At 36.4% G+C, this 25,241-nt stretch overlaps 1 protein-coding gene across 2 annotated transcripts in view; it reads right to left on the reverse strand.

Annotated features, from left to right (window-relative positions):
- The window catches only part of tab2 (TGF-beta activated kinase 1 (MAP3K7) binding protein 2), a 40,106-nt gene extending 18,296 nt beyond the window's left edge, over positions 1-21,810 (reverse strand). For both annotated transcript variants that reach the window (XM_084432424.1, XM_084432423.1), the window contains exon 1: positions 21,516-21,810. The gene's annotated coding sequence lies outside the window, so the exon portion shown is untranslated. The remainder of the gene's footprint in view (positions 1-21,515) is intronic.
- Positions 21,811-25,241: the final 3,431 nt, after the last annotated feature.

Consider the following 25,241-nt stretch of genomic DNA (forward strand, 5'->3'; position numbering starts at 1 on the left):
TATATGTCACAAGCTTCCAATCGGAATAAATTTTTTGACATGCCGCACACTGCACGAATATACAGTTTCCTGCTGTTTGAGCTTAATAACCATTCTCCTACGATGGTTCTTTATTTGTATTAAACAGCACACTTAATATTTATCAATTTCTGGTCATAATTTGGAGACTATGAACATAAATTATCCATTTCTGGTCATAATTTGGAGACTATGAACATATAAACCGATGTGCTGTTTGTATCTATCACGCAGTCTCCGCGCCCAAACCCTGTGGTCATCTGTGGATGAGAACCTGAAACAAGGACTGGTGGGACGTTGTCCTGCTTCACTTCACACATGCAGTGAAAGGAGAATTAAAGAATAACGGGACACTTACTCATATGACACTATTCATTTATACAGCTCGTTCAGCACGTCACTTACTGCCATGCGAGCCACAAATAACACTGAGTAACACTGCTAGAGAAGCACTGTCAGAGCATTTACATGTTTTCCCACTTCTCACAAATGTTACTGTTGTTAACGTACATCTGCACCTCAACTCAAACTCAGTGCATGAGACAACATAAATAATATTGTTAGTGACAGCACTTAAGTCTCTGTCCGCGCCTCTTCCCCGGTGCTGGTGCCACTGCTCTCATACGTTAGTCTGAAAGAAAAACTTCCTGAAACACTAAGAGCACTCTTTATTTATTCTGATTTATTTAGGCTTATTATTGCTTGTAATTTGTTTCTTTGTTATGATTGCATTACTGACTGTTTCTTTGTCTTCAATAAGCCTGCTAAGCATGCTCCCAATTGATAACTTCTATTAAAAAAAGCTATGATTAACCTCCTATGCTGTTGTGAAAGTAGGGTTTTCTGTGGAGCTTCCACCATCTCACACTGTTTAAACGCCCAAACTAATTTCAGCTATTAGCCCAGAGACTATTTCACTGCCTTAGTTATTGTATACATCTGTTGTGCAATCTGTTTTGGAAAAAGAAAGAGGGAGGACACAAATTAAAAAACAAGAGAGAGAGAGAGAGAGAGAGAAAAAAAGAAAAAGTAAATTCACTGGTTGCTCAATAGGAAATATTCTGTTTTCTACCCCAAGGCTAAAGAGGCCATTTTAGAGTTGCAAAACACAAGCAATGCAATTTTTATATAGTGCTTCTAATGCTTGGTTGTTTGAGATACACAGAGAACATCCACTCATCGCCCTCGGCAAAGCCACAGCTCAACGAAACGAGCCGCTGCCTTAACAAGACTCCAGCGGAGAGCCGTCTGCCACACCCACACAACGAACAACACAACAAGACTGAACAAAACAGACAAGCGCATCCCAAAATCTGTGATGTAGGCCAGGTCCAAAAATAGGCTAACACTTAAAAATAAGCCAAACATGAGCAAATTTAGAGAGAAAAAAAGTGCTTTGGTGAGTAAATAAAACTTGGTTAAAAACTGGTAACTTCATAACGAAAGGCATAATACACCGTTTAAGCCAAAAGATAAGATTGATTATCTGACATTCACTGAGATATTTAAAATCAAAGACATAAACTAGGCCTAGCTACTGAAGTATTCATCTGACGCAACTCGTTCAAACCACTTTTACCTTACTGGAAATTTCAGTGGAAAAGTCCTCACAATTGTGCAATACTCCCTGAACTTGTCCACCAACAACAAAAATGTCTGGCTTGCGCTTGTTCATATAATGGCAGTGAATGGTGCCAAATGAACCAGGTTATATTTTACTATTTGCATTTAGCATAACATATTTCTCTCTCTCTCTCTCTCTCTCTGCTATCCATGAGCTTATCACAAAAAGGTTTATCACGTTTTCTGGTCTGCAAAAATGAATGGCGTTCAAAATGCAAAGCATCTTGTTTGAGCAATGTTTGTGTTGACATGTACATGCACCTCTCATCAGGTATGCATGTCTTCAAGTTACAGGCAGGTTAACCGTCACCACTTATTCCTTCCGTAACTCTAATATCTGCAGGGACAGCTTAAGCAGTGCATATGCCACCCTTTCCTGTTTTTGTCACTGTTTGACATTAGGGCTGTGCAATTAATTGAATTTCGATTTCGGCTCCCAACGATCACCAAAATAGTACAATCGAGTAAATAGCCGATTATTTTGCCATGTTCTGTTTTGCAAGAACACTCTTATTTTGTCTTGTGTCCTGAATGACGCGCACATCCGCCTCTCCCGAAGCCGTAAACTCTCTCAGCTTGAATGCTTAAACTGATAAGACTTAAAAAGAAGTGAAATTGATAAACTTTAGTTACGATGCACTGCCGGCCCGATTGTGCAAGTGACAATTCCGTCACGTCCCGACTCCTAAACGCGAGAGTGTGGTTTCGATGTCCAACCCAGTTTGAGAGACAGAGAGAGAGGACGCGGCACCGCTGAACACTCACGCGGTTTGTGAAATTGCGTCTTGGAGAAAGTTTTAAAATGATTGATTTGATTTTATAATCTGTGTGGATTAATTTAGGCTACTCGTACAATGTACTTGCTAAAGTGAATCAATGTTTGCGGCAGGGCTCTGAACCGGTTCAAGGAACGAAAACGAAAACCGGAAACAAACGAAATTTTAACAGGAACAAAAACGAAACCGAAAACAAAGTCAATTTTAATCGTTCTGAACAGAAACGTTTATTTAAAATGACTATTAACCGGTTAATAACGTTATTTTATCGTTCTCTTTAATATTTTAATTTGCCATTGACCAATCATGAATTTAGTCAACGCGTGACGTTGACGCATTAACGAGTGACGTTGACGAGTGAAATGCCCGCGCAGCAGTCATCGGCAGACAATCTCTTCGGCATAGGCTATTCAAGAGAAGCACACCTTAAGAGGAGTGAGTGTACTTTTAAGTCTACTGGGCAAGTGTTGCTCTCACTAACCCAGATTTGTACAAACTTGCTATGAATGTAATTGCACTACCGCGCCCGCGGTAACGCAAGTCAGCGTAGATTGCGCATTTTCATGCCTCAAGTAGCCTACATTCTTTCCTCACTGAGTAGGTCTTCAATGAATGCACAGGTATTGGAGGACATTATTTTCGTACGTTTAAACAAGCTAGCCTACGGACTTTAAGCTCAAGTAGTTTATGGATTTCGTATAAGTACTAGCAAGTATCGCACATTTTTTCTATAGTCTTTCAGGTAGCCAAAAACAGGACAGGTCAAATGTTTTCTTTATAGACTTTTAATGCTTTGTATTAAAAATAGAAAATGTGTTGTAGTTTTACAATGTTATTGCATTAAATGATCGTGCTTTATTAGCAGACTGAAATTGGTTAACGTTATGTGATGCAAGGATGTGTTGCGCAGTGTTTGCTTTGAAATTAGCAGTTGACGGTGCATTAAAAGAGCAATGATCGTCCAGTTTATATAGGCCTACTTTTTATTCATGTAATTTCTAAAACAATTCGTGTTGCAATATATATATATGTGTGTGTGTGTGTGTGTGTACAAATAATTGTATCACTCTTCTGAAAAGAATTAGGCATAAGAGTGCCAATTTCGATTGTCTAACGGTCCAGTAAAACAGGTCAATATTTTTCCAGCTGTTTATGCTTTGTAATTAATACAGGTATTTCTTTAATGGTTTTAACAATGTTATGAAATAAATGTTCAAGTTTAATTATCATGTGTTATCTTATTTTTGAGTGAAAATTAGTCTTATTTATACATATTGTTTAAAATATAGGCTAAATTAAAATAACGTTATTAACCGGTATTTTATCTAATCAAACCGGTTTCGGAACGGTAATGTTTAACGAGGAACGCAAAAACGGAAACGTTAAAATATTGATTCTGCTCGGAGTGAACCAATTGAATTTTTTTTTCGTTTTTAAGCCCTGGTTTGCGGGGGAATTTCCCACATTATAAGTGGTAGACCTGCGGGAATTATTAAAATACTTATTGAAGTATTATCTGTTATATTATTTATTTTAATAGTTCAAAAACTACAATCAATATTAAAATTTCGATTTTTTTTTAAGAATTGTTGAAAGTTCCCAGGTTCACGTTCCCAAAGTCATGTAAAATAATCGTGTTACATAATCGTGATTTCAATACTGACCAAAATAATCGTGATTATGATTTTTTCCATAATCGAGCAGCCCTAGTTTGACAATTATCAGGTACATTTGTACATAACCAATAGAGAAATATCTATAGCTAAAGTCAACCAATCTGAACAGCTGGTTTGAAAAACATTGGATTTAAGAAAAATAAATTAAATAAATGTCTCTTGAAGTGTAAAAAAAAAAAAAAAAAAAAAAAACCTAAAAACACAATTTAGTGTGAACCATTACGCTGTAATATTTGACTATCAAAGAGCTCTTGCTTAGTGAAGTCCTTAGATCTGATCCTGTTTTTGTTGGCCATCAGGCAAATTAATAAAAAAAGTGACTCCCTTTGAGAAAACTATCACTTTACCAAAAAACATGTATCTGTGTTTATTAACCAAGCCATGTGTTTGGTTTGGAAAATAATGCTCAACGCACACTGAGCCTATTGTTGTCAGTACTTCAAAACAAGTCTTCTAATGGCCATGTGTGTGATGAGGAAAACTATCCGTTTAGAAACGTACAAAACTAGTTTCTGTTTCCTTTTATTAAGGTTATTAATGTTCTTTATTTCCAATTAGTCCTCAAACCACTTGTTTGTAAATATTTCCAAATATGTTTGTGTTTCACTTGATCAACATTCTGACATTAATGAATCAATATACCTTTCAACTTAAGTACAACTTGTGTTTTAATCAACTAAGTTTGAAAGAAGACATGAAGATGATCCAAGCGGTTTTAGATGTCTGCACGGACTGTATTTGGCACGCATGTTTTGCACACAGTGGTTTAGCTAATGCTTTAGTGACTAGATAATAGGGCTGGGCAGGAGGGCAAAAACAAATATAGAAATAAAATAAAAATTGCCTATTGTTCTTTATAATTCTTTTGCACTTTAATCTGTTTGAAACATTTGTTTACTTTAAGCAGTTTTTGTGTTAATTTTTTTTATTGTATTTACATGTTCAGACTTCTTTTTGTTATAAGATTTTATCCCTTTAAACTCCTCTTTGATCACCAAAATTACATATTTAAATTGCATTTTTTTCTTCTTCATGCCTTAAATGATCTTCATTTCTTCATGCCTTAAAATACAGTAGTCAACATTTGAAGTGGATCAAAACCTTTCATCAAATACATGAACTTTGCACAATACCCGTTCTGGTCTTTGGACAACTTTGATTCACTTTTTTGATCTGATCCACTTCACATGTTGACTCTACTGTAGCTTGAATGTAACTCGACACCCATGCCTCCTATGGACTTAAAACTGAATATTTTCTGATATTTATTGCGATAACGATATCAATGACGATGTAAATATGGTACCATTCACCACTGTTTTTGGCTACAAGTGATAGGCCTAGCCTCAGGAACACGAACACTGATCTAAAGTAAACATACCCATCATCAAATAGGCTCCTATAATATTAATTATATATCATTTTTTTTTTTTTAAATAAAAAATAAATAAAACAGTAAAAATCCAAACACCAGCCCTTGCAGAAATGGAAAAGTTGCAGATATACATTTCTTCTCTAAAAGTGCAGATAATGTTTAAATAGTGCAACTGTACCGGAAAACATCACAATAATAATTCCAATCAATTACAAGTTTGAAATGTAAATGTTGCAAAAAGTGGCAAAAAATATTGCAAACAACAAAAGTAACAATCTCTACCATGTCTTCAGACAGGTTACAAAATTACAAGAGAGAGCAAATAATCAAGCATTGTTTAATGACAGAACTTGAGTAATTAGAATTAAAACTTGGTAACCATGTATGAATGAAAACGTATGAATGCATATTTGTCATTTTAACTGAACTCAGGACTGGTCGTGGTGCTTAAGATATTGTTGGTCATTCAGTGTTTCTGTAAAAAAACACACAAAAAAAACCGAACAATAATACTGATAAGATTATAATTCTACTACTTAACTAATAACAATATAAACCGCACTAAGGATTGATGAGCTGAATATGAGATTGCGGTCTGCGTTCGATCGCATGCGGCTGTGAGCGTCCCCGTCTCTGTGTAAGTGGTTAAATGTACTTGCATCTCAAAATGCTTTTATGACGTGAAATGAATGTAAACGCAGACAGTTATGTCATAAGGGATTAAACAGACAGGACAAACCACATCTTATATTTCAAAAGAGATCTGTGCATTAGTGTGAATGCAGCTTATTAGATCTCCCGCTGTCCATAACGTCATCGGTAATAATCCAACAACAGTAAAGATGAGAAAGAGAAAAATCACTCAAAGCTCTTGAATGGAAACGTTCAGATGGCCGACATACTGACAGCAGTCTTTCTTTATTGCTTGTAATATGTGTTTTGTTCCTCTTTATTATTTACTAGTTTTTACTAGTGTTTAATTAGTTTAGATAGCTAAATAATATAAAAATTCTTAACATGCAATTGTTTTAATTAAATGTTTTAGTGTGTAATTATTTGAAAAGTATATGTAATTAAATAAAAAAAAGATCAAGTTTTATTAATGAGATTAATTACTAAGAAAAAAAAAAGAAGTAGATCAAGAATAGTTTTTGAATCGGATCGTGACTCCCAGAATCTGAACCAGATCGGATCATGAGGTGCTTAAAGATTTCCATTCCTACTATACAATGATTTATAGCTAGTCTTTGTTAAATAATACAGAAAATAAAGAGTTTAAAAAATAATTGCATATTCAATCTCAATATTGGTAAAAAAATAAATCGCATTATTTTTATTACATTTTCCAAAATTGTTCAGCCCTAATTAAAACTATAAAAATGACAAAAATGCACAACAAAATTACTAAAACTTGAACTGACATTAAAATGAAACCGTAAAATATAAACATAAAAAAACGCATCTCAATGATACAAAAAAAAGCAATGTTACGTCCTTATTTCACAAAATGACAGAAAAGCTGAAAGTGAATGAGAGAACTTCTGTCTGTCATTAATGTTTTAATACATTAATATATTATATTAAAATTATTATTTTTTTTTTTTACATTTGATTATTCCGTTTTTGTAGCATTTCTTACTTAAATTATATTGTTATATAGATCTGTACCAGCAAAAAGTAGTAGTTTTATAAGTTTTATCTTTGATTCATTGCATGAACTTTTTGAAGCGTCAAAGTGGTGTTGCATAGACTGTCAAAGGAGGGACAGAAAGCGCTCAGATTTCATCAAAAAGGTCTTCATTTGTGTTGTGAAGATGAACAAAAGTCTTGCGGGATTGAACTACATGAGGGACAGTAATTAATGACAGAATCTTTGGGTGAACTATCCCTTGAAGTAAAACTACTCATATATCATGACATAATAATCACTCACCTCTACAGGACAGCATTAAGTATGATGTATTATAACGTAGCTTTAGCACAAAGAGCTCTGACTGCATTGTGAGGTTGTGTTTACCGCATGTGCAGCTATATCTGACCAACATGGTGGAGGGTGTAAAATAATGCGGTGTGGTATGAGCCGTACACTTCCAGTCTCTATATTTGGCTGTCATGGTGTAGTCAGTTAACGTCCGGACCCTCACTGCTGTACAGCCACAGTGAGCACACTTACATGCGCAGGTATCAAGCTTCAGCAGGGTTTTGTGTAGTTGAGTTCTCTACATCACATCTGTCTTTCGGAGCAAGCACACGGCGCTGAGGCCAACCGTGGTCAGATAATGTCTGTACTGGACACAGCCCAGCTACACCTGCACCATCCACGTCTGGACTAAGGCGTTTATAAAACCATTGCTTTAGTCCGACTGTATTCCTAAACTCCCTAGTACACTATGATTTCACCAACATTACCAACTCTAAACTGGCAAAAATAAACAATCAGGCAGCAGAAGCTTCAGGCTTTGGCACACCGATCAAACACACTGTGAGGACATTACGCAGAGGACTGTTTTTGTAAAACTACAATTTGTAAGTACTGTGAGAAACAGTATTGTCTCCAATGTATTTATAACTACATAATACATATTATTTGTCTTTGGAGCCTCTTTAATATTCATTGTGCACAACAAGATTGGAAATTAACAGGGGCCTGGGACTAAAATGACACCAAATTCAAGACAAGGGGCAGAAAATGTCCCTGCACAATTAAACAAAACTATTAGCCTACAGCTGTCGTGATTAAGTATCATCACTAAAGTTTATCATTTGCATGTGTTTCAAGGTTTTGCATGTTAAACGTTCAAGTAAATTTAAATGGTTCAAGCGCAGTACGATGTGAAAGAGAACTGAATTCGGATCGGATACACATTGTTAGACTTAGGTCAGATGTCCATATACCGTATATTCAGGGTTTGAAATGAACGTTTTCACTCAACGGCCAATTTGGTTACTACTTTTTTAAGTTACCGGCCATTTCAGAACTTCTACTAGCCAAAAAAAAAAGAAAAAAAAAGGAAAGAAATTAACCAGATTAACTACGTCAAAGCTTTTAAAATTTGGATTTCTTATTCAAACAAAATCATGTCAACCAGCCATCTCCTCCCTTCCTCTTTCATCCTCATCACCAAAAATGTGTTTTAGGTGGAGAGATCAATACAGTACAGTGTTTCCCACAGATTAGAAAGCAATTTGTGGTGGTGGGGGTGGGGGAGCGGGGCGGGGCGGGGCGGGGGTCCTTCATTAGTCATTAGTCTATGTGTGGGAAACACTGCAGTACAAAGAACATAAAATAAAAATAAAAAAATGTTTAGGATGTTGGAAAATAACAATGGCTGAATCCGAAATCGCCCCCTAAACCCTCAATCACTCAATCACTATTCCCTACGTTAGTCCACTAGCACAGTTCACTAGAAGGAATTAACTTTAAATCAGCTCCTTAATCTTATTTGTTCTTTCCGCGAGCTACTCTGCTCTGATTGGCCAGACAGCTCAGTCTGTTGTGATTGGAAACAAAAATACGCCCATTGCCATAACTAGGGCTGGGTAAAAAAAATATTGATTCTCCGATTTTAATCGATATTCAATTTAACGGAACAATATCGATTGGGGAAATCCCTGAATCGATTCTTGTGCGTGCTTTACTTGAGAGGATGTGAATATTTTCAGTACTCCGCCTCTCGTCCAGAAGATGTCGCCTTCTTTCGAGATGCTCCACTAAAAACAAAACAAAGAAGAGAGGATCATGGCGGAAGGTCACGGTAGCCAACTGAAGCCAGTCTGATGTGTGGAAGTATTTCATGTTCAAAGGCAGTGACTAAAGCTGAGGTCGACAAAACCACTGTCGTTTGCAAGTTGTGTCCGCTAGGGATGGGCATTTAAAAAAAAATATTGTATTAGAATATTCAGGTTCATAAAAATCGAAAATTTGTTTATGTAAATGTCGTTTAACGAGAAAACGTTGTTTTTAAGTTTTTGTCACCATTTCTGAACAAGCTTACATTAGGCAATATACACAACAAGCTTACTATATATCTTAAGGTTTTCTTTTAGTTGAAAACATTTAACAATATATGTAAACAAAAAATATAAAGAACAAAAGCATTCAAGCTTATTAACGCTAATAAAGCAGATTGCGCCAATTATCGTACAGAACGTACATGCACTCGAGTCAGCATTATCGTGTTTATATTGTTTCACGTTCATGTTGAGAAAAACAATATCCACATGCTCGAATGAGAAAACGTGCTGCGCTGACAGATGTTGCAGAGACAGTGTGAAAAGTGAAGTAACTAACAGCACTTCTCGTTTTCTGTTCTTAAACCCGTCTCCCTCAACCAAGCTTAAAGGAAGCAACGAAGCATATGGCTCAAAATCATTTTGCTACCAGAAGATATCATCTCGGATCACGATTCCCTCGGGTACAGCTGCGCTTGCCTGCAGTTGTTAATGCAGTGATGGATTGTGGTGGTGATATTATGATAACTCAGTTTCATTAATAATTGATTAAAAGTAATTCCATTTTGTATAATTCATATCATGTATATAATTTCCATCTTAGTAATTCCAAACTTCGCGAGGCAGACGACAACATTATGCGATCAAATACAATCCACTTGTTAAACACGCTCCACAGTGCCACCCAGTGCATTTCATTATAACTGCGGGGAAAAAAAAATTAAGAAGAGGACAATTCGAATAGTATTTTATTTTTCGACTAATAATTAGATCAAATATTCAAAAATGTTAATATTCGTGCACATCCCTACACTATATCGTTGGTGACACTCGTGTCGCATGTTTTGCAAATCCAGGCTGTCCACACCAGCCACACACCACGTAACATTGTTGAATGAGGCCTTAAATGAGTGGGTTATTACCGAGAAAGAACCGGTGTGGTGAACAAACGAGTCCTACTGAAGAGATGAGTCCCGAGCTTAGGACCCAAGCAATCTCATTGGTTCAAAGCACGTTTTATGGGTAATCGCTTCAGTGCCTGGTTACAAATCATACAAAATCACTTTATTATAGAAGAAGTTTGTACAACGTTATAACGAATCAATGCATTTTAACTTATATGTTTCATATTCTAGTATTTAATCGAAGCTATAGATTGTGAAATTAAACATTTCTCGTTGTTAGTGTTTTTTTTTAAATATAAATAAACAACATATTTGAGCTTCAAACAACTACATTCTCGAATGAGAAACTCTTAAAACTACATTTCGTGACACAATAATAACAGGCGTATTTTTAAATTTCGCGGTCTTTCTCCTCTGCTATTGACGCAACTTGAGATTTTAAATATTAGCTATAGAATATATACAATTTACATCTTACCTTGCATATAGCAGCGGGATTTAGCATTCTACATAAAGCTACCACATAATAACACTAAAACAGCTCACGTTAGCTACAAGTTGTCGCGAGAACAGATTTAGATCAGCCATACTACTGGCATACTAATGGGGTCCTGAGCTCGGACTCATCTCTTCAATAGGACTCATTTGTTCACCACACCGGCCCTGGTTACCGACAATGCAGCTAATATGGTTTGAGCAGCGGAATTAATGAATGTGCTTCACGTCGGTTGCTACGCGCACACGCTGAACTTAGCATCGCAAGCAGCACTCAAACTCCCAAAAGTGGCTCAATTACTTAGCAAAGTCAGACGAATCACTGGCTTCTTTCTTTGAAGCAGCATCGCCAGCCATACTCTTGAAAGTCAAACAAAAGCTACTGGATCTGCCCTCGCATAAGCTGAAGACTGACGTTGTAGCTCGGTGGAACAGCGCAGTGGAGATGCTAGAGCGGCTCCTGGAACAGCAGCCAGCCATATCTCTCACCTGAGGTTCGCAGAAGTGAGAGAGATCTCTGCACTTTGTCAGACGCTGACATAACGGCAGTAGAAGATGTGGTGAAGGCTCTGAATCCCATGACAGCTGCTACACTAGCCATGTCTGAGGAGTGCTCACCAACTTCTTCAGTCATTGGTCCTCTGCATGCACGGCTGTTGCAGGAGATGAGAATTGCACTCCACAATCATCAAGGACTTTAAATCCTCTATACATGACAACCTAATGTCAAGGTATGTTTGCTTTTTTTTTACTTTTATAAAATTCTGTAGAAGTGTTGATTTATAGACCCTGTGTAAACTAAATATAGATTACATGCATTAAATAGATTAAAACAGTAAATTAAATGCAATCAGCAACACTTTAATAAATTACTATGTGACTTTGACTTGTGTATGGATACTGCATATGACAAAAAATGATTTAAATATGTGGAATTTCCTTAAGATACAGCATCAGCACTAGATCCTCGTTTTAAGGCCCTTCCCTTCTTGTCTGAAGAGGATCATCATGACAACACATTTTCAAGAAGACTGATGAGGAAAACACTGAATGTAAGTTGTACCAGTGTAGAAAGGAAATCGTGTTTTTGGTTTATTTTGATCAGAACTTCCAGATGGTATTTTCTAAACACCCCCCAGAAGACCTTTTTCTCCCCTTGGTCGAACATTATTAAAGTTAGAGCTTATTTAGAGATATCAGCCGAATGGTTTAGTGCAGGCGCTAATGGATCCAAGGTTGTATCTCGTAAATTACCGCACTAATAATGCCCAGAATGGGCCCAAACTTCTACAGTAGTACAAATAGGTTCTGTACTCATAAAACGAGGCATTGGCAAGTGTGTAAGTACATCAGGAGTTTTTTAAAATAACATTTGCCTAGAGTGAACGAATGGACAACACTAGGAATGTGACGAGATTTCTCGTCGGGGTGAAAAGCTGTCTCGCGATATCCCAACGACGGAGCGTGAGGGTGAAATTAGCATAGAATATGCCACTGCTACGTTTACATTCGCCTCCACTGTCTTTATGGAAATAGAAACCATTTAATTCAGTTGGATAACGGTCGCTTCAATTGTAAAAGTCTGCTCTACTCATCAACTCAGGAATCACAGTTCACTGATCACGTGACAATGGCGGATGATTCGTTGCGCAACAGAGCCTAAGCGTGTGATAAATGTGTGTGGCGAGTGGGACGTGGTTCAGCGAGGTCTGCAGCGGGAGAGAGAGAGGCAGGAGATGAGCGGTACGTACATGACATACACCTGTGTCTCGTTGCAGTAATTGGTGTGAAGGGAGCAGATAAAAGCCACCTGGAAATGGGAATCAAAGAGAGAGAGAAGCTGTGGACTCGTGTGTATGCTGAATGCTCTGGAGAGCTGCCTGTGAACTAAGGCCATGTCCACACTAATACGTTTTCGTTTGAAAACGCATATTTTTCTCTCCGTTTTGTTCTTCCGTCCACACTGAGACGGCGTTTTATTAATCAAAACGAAGATTTTTTGAAGACGCACTCCAAAGTGGACACATTTGAAAACGGCGTTTTCATGTTGTAGTGTGGACTGTGAAGCCGGCTGTATTTAAAAACGATGGCGTAAATTTAGTCGTGTGACGCATATTGTAATATTCTACATTGCACACTATTCATACAGGGTTCCCACACCTTAGTTAACTTCAAATTCAAGGACCTTTCAAGGACTTTCCAGGTCCAATACTCTCAAATTCAAGGACTTAATGTGGGGACAGATTTCAAGTGAGAGCAAGGTTATATCTTGTTACCTTATAAGATACATTGTTACAGTTTTGCGCGCGTGAACGTCATGGCAACGTACAACACAAAGTACCTTACGCGGGAAACACTTAGCGTAATGCGTAAATGCGGGTAACTAAGGTAAATCAAGCAAGCTAATATGGCCACGAAGTGTTGACGAAATAACACATTAGCGGACCGGAATAATATGGATTTTTTTCCAGAAAACTTCTTGCACAAAATAAATTCAAGCACTTTCAAGGACCTGTATCTATGTGTGTTTATTTTCAAAAACTTTCCAGGGCCTTGAATTTTTTTTGTCAGATTCACAAACTTTCAAGGATTTCAAGGACCCGTGGGAACCCTGTTCATATCACAGTCCTGCAAAGATGACAGAATTTACTCACATTTGCTGTCCTGCGGCAATACATGAGAGCAGTTTTAGACCAAACATCTGGTGACTGCGAGCGACCTGGACCGCATCAGTGAATGGGGAGATATTTTACTTAATGAAATTATCCTGTCAGAAGAATTGCGCGATAACTTCATTATTTATTTTTCCATCTGAATCATATCAGTGATCTTTTGTGGGGTTTTACGCATGCGCAGTAAAGGTGAATTTAGCGTTTTCAGGCTAAAACGCTAGTGTGGATGGAGAGCGTTTATAAACGAAAACGCCGTTTTCAAATGTATCCGGATTGATGTAGACGTAGCCTAAGTTGGACTGAGTTTGAGTTTGAGAGAGCGCTGTGAGCGCAACTATTGTTTGGAAGTTTGAATTATCAAAACTGAGTCTCAGCAAGCCGACCCTGTCTTCTTCCTTACATAGTTTGAACATGTTACAGTCTTATCTTGTAGAATGCGCACTCAGCACCACCGTTCTCTACACAGAGTACATGCCATAGCAAATTAGAGGGGTTTTCTTCTTCACAGTGGATGCATAAGAGGCTTATATTTCATATTAAAGACATGGACTCGTTTTTTGTTTCATACCTCCTGACAAAAATTATAATAAGACTTTTACAATAATAATATCATATTTCGTCAAATAAGTTCTGTAAAATATAAATATTATAATTTCCTTATTATATTGTTATATTTATTTTTAATTACTCTATTTTTTTCTTTATTTTTTATAATAAAAATGTTATTGCAATAGAAATATTTTTTATTTTGTTAAATATGTTTACTTAGCAATAATAATAATCATATTTATTATTATTAGTCATTTTAATATAGAAGCACAAAATGTTGGGTATTTTATACATAAAAAAAAAAAAAAATTACCGCAATTTTAACCAGAAAAATCGCAATTAGATTTTTCCCTAAACCATGCAACCCTAATTAAGGCTAATCTATTAATCAAGCCAGTGCTTCTCAAACCTGTCCTGGCTGGGAACACCCCACCATTGCACATTTTGAATCTCTCCCACATCAGTCAAACCTAATTCAAGGTTGTGTTTGAAATCGCCCGCTATACCCTCATTCACTATTCCCAACATCACTCCACTAATATAGTCCACTTGAAGGAGCGAATGAAAACGAGTGAGTGAATTTGGACACCGAGTGAGTCGGAAGGGCTGCCGCTTTTGCAGAGTTTGAGCTTGCTGTTTAATAATCGTTTGAAACTTAGCAAACTGGCAGCTCCAGTAGTAAGATGTAGTAATACTAACACTTAGTAATACTAACACTTTCTCTTCTTTTCTATTTATAAAAAACAAAAACGAACATGTACTGCGTTAGACTAAACTGAGAAAGGTTATAGCACTTGCATATTGTTGTCCTACTGTTAGTTTAACTGCTTCTATTGTTCTCATTTGTAAGTCGCTTTGGATAAAAGCATCTGCTAAATGAATAAATGTAAATGTAAAAGATTATCAGTTAGAAAAGATTCTGAGATATCTTCTCAGTTCTCGCGCATGCGTCGTGGCTCTCGTGAACTCACTCAGAGGCTCACCCGGAAGGAAATAAGTAGTTGAATAAAGTCGTTATTTTTGTGTGTTTTTTTTTGCGCACAAAAAGTATTTTCGTCGCTTGATAAACTTAAGTTTGAGCCGCTGTAGTCACTTGGACTATTTTAACAATGTTTTTACTTTTCTGGACCGGCAGAATAAAATTACCTTGCAGCCTATGGAGGAGTGAGCCAGCTCTCAGATTTCATCAAAAATATCTTAATTTGTGTTCCGAAGATGAACGAAAGTCTTACGGGGTTGGAACAACGAGGGTGAGTAATTACTGACAGAATTAAAAATTTTGAATACTGTGAATACTCGCCATGACATACATTTTGATATTTTTGAACATTCAAGCACAATAATCCACAAATGAGAATCGAATTGGCGATCGCACGCTGTCTGAATTGTCAAATGCACAATAACTGGCGTTTAAAACTATGGACAGATATACACTAGGATTTCTTCCCTTTGTGACATCATGAGCTTTTCAATGCGCACTTGCGCGGCGCTGCGCACTGTGACTTCATGTTGCTTTAAGGCAGCACATCATTCTGCACCCTGGATGCACGTGAGCGCTTTGTGCCGCTCTGTTTTGAAGCGTTTCATATTATCATGGTTTTGCGCACTGAAATATTATTAAAAGCCTATCTTGTTCTGATGTATGTATCATATCTTGTTGCCCCATTAAAAATTATCTTTTAATTTTATACAATGAATATTTAAAAGTGTTAACTGTAATCTTACGCTGCAACATTATAAACTTACAAAGGATTAAATTCATCCAAATATTTAATGAAGGAAGCACACAAAAATTATCGTCAGCCAAATTTTATAATCTTGACAGCCCTAGTACCGCGATACCTTTCTAGTAACGGTATATCATGCAACACTACAAGAATAACAATTTAATAGGCCATGGTAAACACAAACCTGCACATTTTCAACCCCTCTACATATGCGACTAAATCTTTACTCTGGGCGACTAAATAATGTATATCATTAGCCATTGGCTAATACATTCTTAAATTTTACACACCAGGGTATGCGTGTTGGAGGCCAAGTATAAGTTTAGCATAGATATATTTTCACTCCCTGACTGAGTGCTTGAGAGTTTCGCACTCCGTCAAGCGATATTTGACATATCGTAAACTCTAGTGTGAAGGCGCATGACTCGACGTAGCTTTGCTGAGAGCGCTGTGTTTCTCACACACACGCAAAGAGAGAGAGAGCGAGAGTCTTACATACCACACAGATTCGACGCACTACATGAAAACGATACTCTTTGTTGAATTTTCCTGTCAAAATAAATTAAATATTTCTCATTTGCAATTATTCAGCTTTTAAGAACAATCAGAAGACATGTGGTTTCTCTGGTAGCGGGAGGGACTAATGTGCAAAAGGCAATCTCATTGGCTGGTGCCCATCTATTACCGCAAATCAGTTCGAGCGAACGCAGACAACGTGATTAATATTCATGAACCCAGCTTTGTTTGATGCGTTGACAAAGGCGGGACATATTGAATGGCTCCTCCCCCTTTTCAAACAGCCAATAGAAAAAAATCGTGTCAGTTCCGGATGCGTTCAAAAAATTTTACTCTTGCGAAAGGCTACGGACGGTTCCTATCCGACAGTTCCAGCGGAAGTTAGCGTTGCTATGGTACTGATAAACAAACCTGAATTCTTAACTTTTAATAAAATAAATAAGTTGTCATGTCATTTTTTTAATTTCATGATTTTCTAACGTTATTAGGGCAGTTAATACAATTAAAATGTATAATTAAATATTGTGGCCCCCGCTCGTTCACATACAGCCAGAAAATTCCATGATGGCAAATCGTCATTTTGACATGTCAACGTCCTGGGCAACTTTCCTCCACACACCAGCCTTCTGATTAATGTCTCTATAACCCTCATCAGAGAGATCATACAGAATTGTACATTCTGACACTGACAAAATCAACCGTTCTAATCTCTCCGCCATTGTTTGTTTTACTCGCTTCCGAAGCTTCCGGGCTCCGGCGCTTTTCAACGGTGTAGTACGACGTCCGCTGGGGACGTATTGCGTATTACGGAGCTGATGTCAACTGCCAGTGTGAAGACGGCGTTACTCCGACAGTTAACTGATGGAGCTGATGAGCACGAGCAGCTGACACTGAGCATGCACGTACAGTCAGGTACAGCCACGCTCGCTGCGGCCAGGTGGTGTTTATATCAGAGCATTTGATTGGACAGAAGATGTGATGAGAAGCTGAAGTCCGCGGTGACGTCATAAAAATCCCTGATCCATTTTAGTGGAAGTGAGGGACTGTAAGTTTTGAACGCTTATATCTCAAAGCGAATTTTGTCATTGTTTTGGAACACACCAGCTTATTTATAACATTAAGGCTAATATATTCATCCTAAGAGCAAAAAAAAAACGTACATTTTGATTTCAGGGGGCCTTTAAGCACCATCACCAGTCACAAGTTCAGTTAAAATGGCAAATATGCGTTCATGCATGGTTACCAAGTTCTAGTTCAACTAAAGTTTTATCATTAAATAGTGCTTAATTATCATAATATAATGCTTGATTGACTGATGTTAAGAGTGTGCGTTCAGATATTTGAAAAGCTGTGCCATTTTACAAAGATAAGCTGATTCGATATACACACACACATATACACACATACATATATATATATATATACATATATATACATACATATATATATATATATATATATATATATATATATATATATATATATATATATATATATATATATATATAGTATATCAGTCTGCCGTGCAAACTAAAAAATGTACTAGCCAATGGTGATTTTAAGTCACAATGGTGCCTCTACCTATTTGTTAAACTGATAAGTACCGGGGTGAGACAAAATATCGATAGAGAGATATATCGTTGTCTTTCTCCGTGCGATATGATAATCGATACTTATCAATATCAATATTTTAATAAATACAATAAGGCGCTCTAAATAGATTTCCCTGCTCCCAGCATCGCTACTTTATGGCTCCTCGAGGCGGCGCTCAACTCATGAATGAGGGAAACGTGAACATTAACTAGCCTAAGAAAAAGAGGTTTTAATAGGGATGTGCAAGACAAGACTAGTCGACTAAACGGTACAGCTGCTACGAGTCGACACTGAAAACAATAGTCGATTACAGAGAAAAAAAAATATAATACACACGATTCTTTCGTTCAAATTACTGTCGTTTTAACGTTACTGTGATGAAAGCGGAGTGAGGCCGGTGGCGCGAGTGTTAATGAACGAGCGTTAATGAACGTCACTGCGCGCTGCACCAGTCTGTGGAGTCCCAGGAGCTCTGAAGGATAAGAGGAGGAGTGACAGTGGAAGACGAGAGAAGACCAGGCCTGGGACACTTAAGTTCTGTTTTGTCTATGTATGGGCGGCAGTTCACTATGAAGCACCTTTCACGCAATCCAATGAATCCAATACATTTTTTAAATATCACGGTTATCATCAATACCGGTATGTTGCAACACCCCGACTTCACTGGCATCTCTTGCTACTTAACTGATATAACCTACCAGCAAGTTCTTGTAAGCGCAAAGCAAGAAACCTCTGCTAAAATGACATGCTAACAAAGATTTAAACATAAGAGAATGACTCAAAATGTTACAGCATGGGACCAAGGCACACTTCCTTTTGTTTTTAACCCACTTTCAAGTTCCTTCTACAGCATGTGTTGGGAATCGTTCTGTTTGAAGATGAAAAGCCTCGGTGTCCTTGCTGATTACAGTACGTTTTCAAAGACTTTCCCTCTCTATCTCTTACTTAGCTTAAAATAATCATGATCACAATTATGGCTTGATAACGCCATGATTAAAGGGATAGTTCACCTGAAAATGAAAATTCATCATTTACTAATGCTATATGACTATATGGAAAAAGTATTATTTGTGTTTGCCTTTTCTGAACTTTTTTTGTCCGATGCCAGTAATTAAAACACACCACTGTTTTCAACACAAAGAAACATCTCCCTGGGTCTCCCTGTGGTTTTCCGCCTAAATAAAAGCTCAATGGTTTAACGTTTGAAACCAAGACATCCATACATGTTAGTATTGTAATTTTACTCTAAAGTAAAAAAAAATAAAAATAATAATGATAATAATTTATCAGAAGCAATCCGCATGTTAATTTAACATTATTATGGATTATAAATATCCAGGGTTGTTTTACAGTACAATAGTGTTATTGCACTATTATCGCAATAATGTGATATGTCTATTAATTTAATATATAATTAAGAATAATAATTGTGGGGGTTGGGGTTAGTTAGATTCTTTTAGATTTGTTTGTTTTTTAAAGAAAATAATTCAATTATTTATGTTCTAATTATTGTTGAACTGCAGGTTTAGGCTCATTTAATTAAGAAGAATTCAAGTATTTATTTTATTTAATTATTTAAAAAGAACACATAAAAAACAACACACACACACACACACACACACACATCTTAGAGCTGTAACCGGAATACACCATACAGTGAAACCAGGTCAGAGGTCACTCTTCCGCCAGACCTAGACGTGCGTACAGTCGTTACCAGAAGCCTGTGATTAATAGTTTATAAAGTTATAAATATGGATATTTTATATAAATGCATGGCTTCGCTTCAGAAGGCCTTTATTAACCCCATGGAGTCATTATGATGGATGGATGCGCTTTTAGAGCTTCAAAATCTCTATTTGCTCTCATTATAAAGCTTGGAAGAGCCAGGATATTTTTTTATTCAACTCCAATTGTGTTGTGTGTAGTATTTGGGGTAACCCATCACAAGTAACTCAAGTTACGTAATCAGATACTTTTTTTCAAGTAACTAGTAAAGCAACGCATTACTTTTTAATTAACAACAAAATATCTGAGTTATTTTTTAAAATAAGTAACAGAAGTTGCTTTGTTTTCCCATTTATTGACTGACAGTTCTGTAACCATTTTGAGAGAAAGCGTGAGTCAGTGTAGAGTCATGGGGTGCGCTGTGTGTGAACATGATGCTTATTGTAGTTCTAGACTCAATGTGAGCAGGCATTTGCTCCTCACTTGCACAAAAAAGATTCAGTATATGAATAAAATCAGTGAAATGCCAAATCAATACTACACAAACCTCCAATAATTAAATATGTTAAATAAAACAAATATTTGTATGCATTTAATCTCACTTTATTGACCTATGTACTTGCTGCTGTCCTTCGATGATTCAGTTAAACCATAAGCAAATATGACTTTAGATTTTTGTTTTTATTGGTGAAGTAAGTGTTAAACTTTCTTCTCCTGCGTCCTATTCTTCAGTAATCCAGAATGACACCTAGGATCGTTTGAGGGTGAGATAATTAAGCGATAATTTTCATTTGTGGGTGAACTAAAAACCCTTTAAGACCTTTTTAAGACCTGCAGAAACCCTAAATCAAGTCAAGTTACAATTATAGCAGTTGATATAACAGAAGTTGCTTCACAATAACAAAAAGTAAAGTAACAGAATTGATGATGCAAACTTAATTAGCTATACGCATCTCTATTAAAGACAATAGTGTTGTTATTCAGTTCACCGTCGATTCAATTCATATCAATAACTGGATCATTCTGAAATCATTCATATAAAATGCAATTTAGGTGTGTAAAATAATGGGGCACATGCATTTTGATATGTGTGTTTTAGTTTTTAGTAAAGTCTCTTGATTTGTTTTGTCTTCATTTGCCATTACCAGTATCAATCATGTCAAAACCATCTGATTCATGAATTAAGAAAAAGATGTAGGCTACCAGGTATTTATGTAATGAATTATAACACTTTTTGGATCAGTGAAAGTGCCTTCAGCTACTTGCATCCCGAATGAAATATGGTTCATTACATTAAACTTTATGGCCAAGAAACTTGGTAAAAAAAGAAAACTGACCCTGGGATTTACTTTAAAACATTCTTCTTCAGCTATTCATGATAGATTAAGCAGAGCATTCATTTGTTTTGAAGGCCTGATGATCACCATAGTTTTGTTTCCTTTATAAGCCAACTGTTAAATAAAATAAATCAACTCCCACGTTTGACCTGACCATCGATTAATCACTAAAACATTAATCTATGTATTGCTGAAATGGAAAAACGACCATTTCAGCCTTATGGTAATGCAGGCAACATTTCAGAGGTCTTCTAACCTGGAAGGTTCACTCTAAACTACACAGAAAGCTCTGAAACTTAAGTAAATGTTAAACGTCAACAAACTGAGGTAAAATCAAAATAGAGCGAACGAGTGAATCAACCCGAACAGAGCGACCGGATGCAGGAACGCGACAGGCTGAAGCTTTACAACTTTTTCATCGCGTTTTGAGGCTTTAAGGCGACGGAGTGGGTGCGCTTACAGTCAGAACGACATCATGAAAGAGGGGAGGCACAAAAAACGACTTTCAATTGAGTTGTTTGGCGTTTCCCTCGACTCCATAAACACTGAAAGGCCTGTTCTCAAGAGTTTTTCTCACCGTGTCAGCCGCCGCTCCCCGGGCCGAGACGCCGCGGAACTGCACTGGGCCGGGCTGATGAACCCAGGCCCAACTCCGCTAAAGACAGCGATGAGGGGAGAAAAACCACCACCGCCTCCGCCGCCCGCTGTTTCACAGACTCGAGATTCTTTTGACAGCTCTTCTGCTTTTCCCCCTCTGCTCCCCCTATTTTCTCTCTTCCTTTCGCACTTCCAACAGATAAGAATCAAAATAGTGTCACACAATATGGCGGCCGTACGAGTATGCGCCTATCGCGAGACTTCTCTTTTCCTTCAAGGAAAACCGAATTTACGAAGCGTACTATGGAGAAGTTTTTGCTCATGAATATTAATTAGGTATGCTCAAGTTGCTACCTGACCTTCCTAAAGCAGAGTTCAACCAAACCTTAATATTAATGAGCAAATTCTTTAATGAGGAAGGAGTTGGCTAAAGGAGTTATGCCTTACGTAAACGGAATTAGAGAGAGACATTTGTTACAGATATAGGCCTACCCCTGTTTTCACAGTCAAGGTTTAAAGGAATAGGCCTATTTCACTTCAAAATGAAAATGCTGTCATTTAATCACCCTCAAGTTGTTTCAAACCTGTATGAATTTCTTTCTTCTGCTGAACACAAAATAAGATATTTGAAAGAATGTCTGTAACCAAACATAGATCCAATTGACTTCCATAGTAGGAAAAACAATACTATGGAAGTCAATTGGGTCTATCAAATGTCTGGTTACCGACATTCTTCAAAATATGTTCTTTTGTGTTCAGCAGAAGAAATAAATTCATACAGGTTTGAAACAACTTGAGGCGGGTGATTAAATTATGACATCATTTTCATTTTGAAGTGAAATATTCCTTTAAGCCCTAGCTAGTCCTAGAAGCTGTTCTAGCTGAAAGCAACTTGCTTTACGTCAAGCAATCTTAAAATACGTCATTAATATTAAATTAATAGGCACTTTTATAATCCGACTTCATTTTGAATAGAAATCACTGAACGATTCCTATTGTTTACTTTAAATGGATTTATATGAACCACTTGAAGTTACTAAATGAGAAAGAGAAGAAAAAAGGTTTTATGGTAGGTCATGGCAATATCCACAGTCAATTTCTTATTAGTAATGGTTAATTGTCTGTCTTATATTTTTGTTTTCCAAAACCATTTTATTTATTTTTCCAAAATAAAAAAGTGTACCTGGCTGCATCAGTAACACTTTATAATATGTATACAGTAACAAAGCTCTTATAAATAATTTACCAATTATACGATTATAGTTAATTAATAGTTTATAAACTGTAGTTAATACATTAATACTAGTAAGTTCTTCTTTCATTGTCATGGAAAGTGTTATAGTTTAATTAGCTCATATATAAAGAGTTTGTTAACGAGTTATTAACCATAAATAGAACTCACAAAAAAAAAAAAAAAAAGTCATTAAGTGCTTAAAACCAGCCTTTATTGGGCATTACTTACATTAGTTTTAAATGTTCCTTAAAGTCGTGTTTTGAAAAGAATCGTTAATTGACCTGAATTGACAACAATCTTTAGACACACAGACATCAAGAATCAGCTCGTGAATCTCAACAACGGTGACAATTATAGAGCATACTGCAGTGCATTCTGGGTGCCACAAATCAAAACTCATTCATGTCTCCCATCATGCATTGCAGTATGAATTAATTAGGATCTGAATTGTCTTAGTAATTTCCTTTATTCGTAATATTTTCTTTTATGTGTGCTGTTTTATGTAACTCTTTAGTCACCTGTTTTCTAATATTCAAGTTCAAGTTCAAGTTCAAGTTCGTTTTATTTATATAGCACATTTTATAACAGCCACTGACTGACCAAAGTGCTTTACAGAACTACAAGATTAAAACAATAGAACCATACATGAGAGCACAGCCCAGATACAGCAGCCTTATGCAGGAATAGCAAAAGCATTGTCGAACTTCAAAGATAAAAAAAAATAAGAAATAAGAAAACAAATATGGCAAAACGGTTTCAGACACATCAATAATAAAAACAGAAATGGCAGTATTAGACTTAGGGAAAGAGAAAAAAAAAAAAAATATATATATATATATAGTAAATCTAACCATCCTTAATTATAGGCTAAGGAAAACAAGTGCGTTTTTAAAAGTGACTTAAAAGAAATCACGGAAGGGGCTATCCTAACTGCTAAGGGCAAATTGTTCCACAGCCGAGGCCCAACCACAGCGAAAGCTCGATCACCTCTGCGTTTCAGTCTGGAATGTGGGACTAGTAACAGGTTCTTCAGAGTTGATCTGGTCACCATTGCTGAGACTCATACGCTGATTCTTGATGTCTGTGTCTCAGAACAATTATAAAGAAATAAATTTTTGAAAAGCTTCAAATAATGAATCTGATTATGTTCCAAAACAACTTTATCTCTTTGTTCATTTAAGGGTCATGAGCCCAACTAAAGCAAATACTGATCACCATGATGGTGACTTAACAAATTGTGCTTTTCTCCTTTGGCAATTCTAATTGTTAACATCAGGTGTCTTCATTAATGGTCAATCATCACTCAATTATCTCATTAACTTTAACACTGCTTCAGTGTTCATTCAACACTAATATTTAACACTTTAACACTCTTGAGTGTGGAGCCAAATAAACTCCCAGGAGAGTTTAACACAGGAGTTTTTGCTACACACTTTATTTCTGTCATAATCATACTTATTGAGAAATAACAGATGTTTAGATGTTGATGATTTATGTAAAATATTTCATTTGAAGTTACCATGATCGTGATCAGTGTTTACTTTAGTTGTGCTCTTGACTCTTGGTTTTTTTTTTTACATTAGATTTTCTCTGGCTGCTATAACCATGTCTTTATAAAACAAATTTGTTATGGCAATATAAGCAGAGGAAAGCTAAAATCAGCTGTTGATGATTGTGTAATGATATCAGCCTTATCAACATCTAGTGGCTGATAATGACTAGAGTCTATTCTCTGATTATGATGATGATGTTATTTATTTCATTTGTTAATTGTAATAGTCCTGTGTTTTTACAGCATGATGTGCAGTGGTGATATTGGGGTTTTAAATGTATATTCACACGATTCACAAAACCTTTCAAATTACCGAAACAAAAACATATATCAAGAATCAGCATATGATCCTCAACAATGGTGACAAACAAAATATTCAGATCAACTGAACTGAACATCACAAATCAAGCTACTAAAAAGTCACAACAAAAATAAAAGCACATGGTAAGAATAAAAGAAAATAAGACAATTCAGCTATGGCGAATTGGTAAAATCAGTACTATGGTGGTACCCAGCATGCGTTGCGACATGAAGCTTTTCATTTGAGTGTCACCATTGTTGAGATTCAAATGAAGATTGTTGATGTTGTGTATGAGAAAATGACAATGTTATAAAATTGTTTCAGTTATAAAATATAATAATACAGGACTTTTATAATCAATCATATGGAAAGATTTGTAAGCTTTATTGATGCCATCATCAATACACAGCCGTAGTCATCAGATTACTTTTCTCTTGGCTTTTTTGCTATAATTATTGGGTCTTATAAACACACAGGTAAAGCAGCCAGAGAAAAACTAATGTTCAAATGTCAAGGGCAAGAGCAACTAAAGCCAACACTGATCACCATCATGGCGACTACAAATTAAACAATAAATCATCAACATCTAAACCTCTGTTAATTCTCAAAAAGAACTTCT

Source organism: Rutilus rutilus, assembly GCF_951802725.1.
Source record: "Rutilus rutilus genome assembly, chromosome: 15".
Classification (NCBI taxonomy): Eukaryota; Metazoa; Chordata; class Actinopteri; order Cypriniformes; family Leuciscidae; genus Rutilus; species Rutilus rutilus.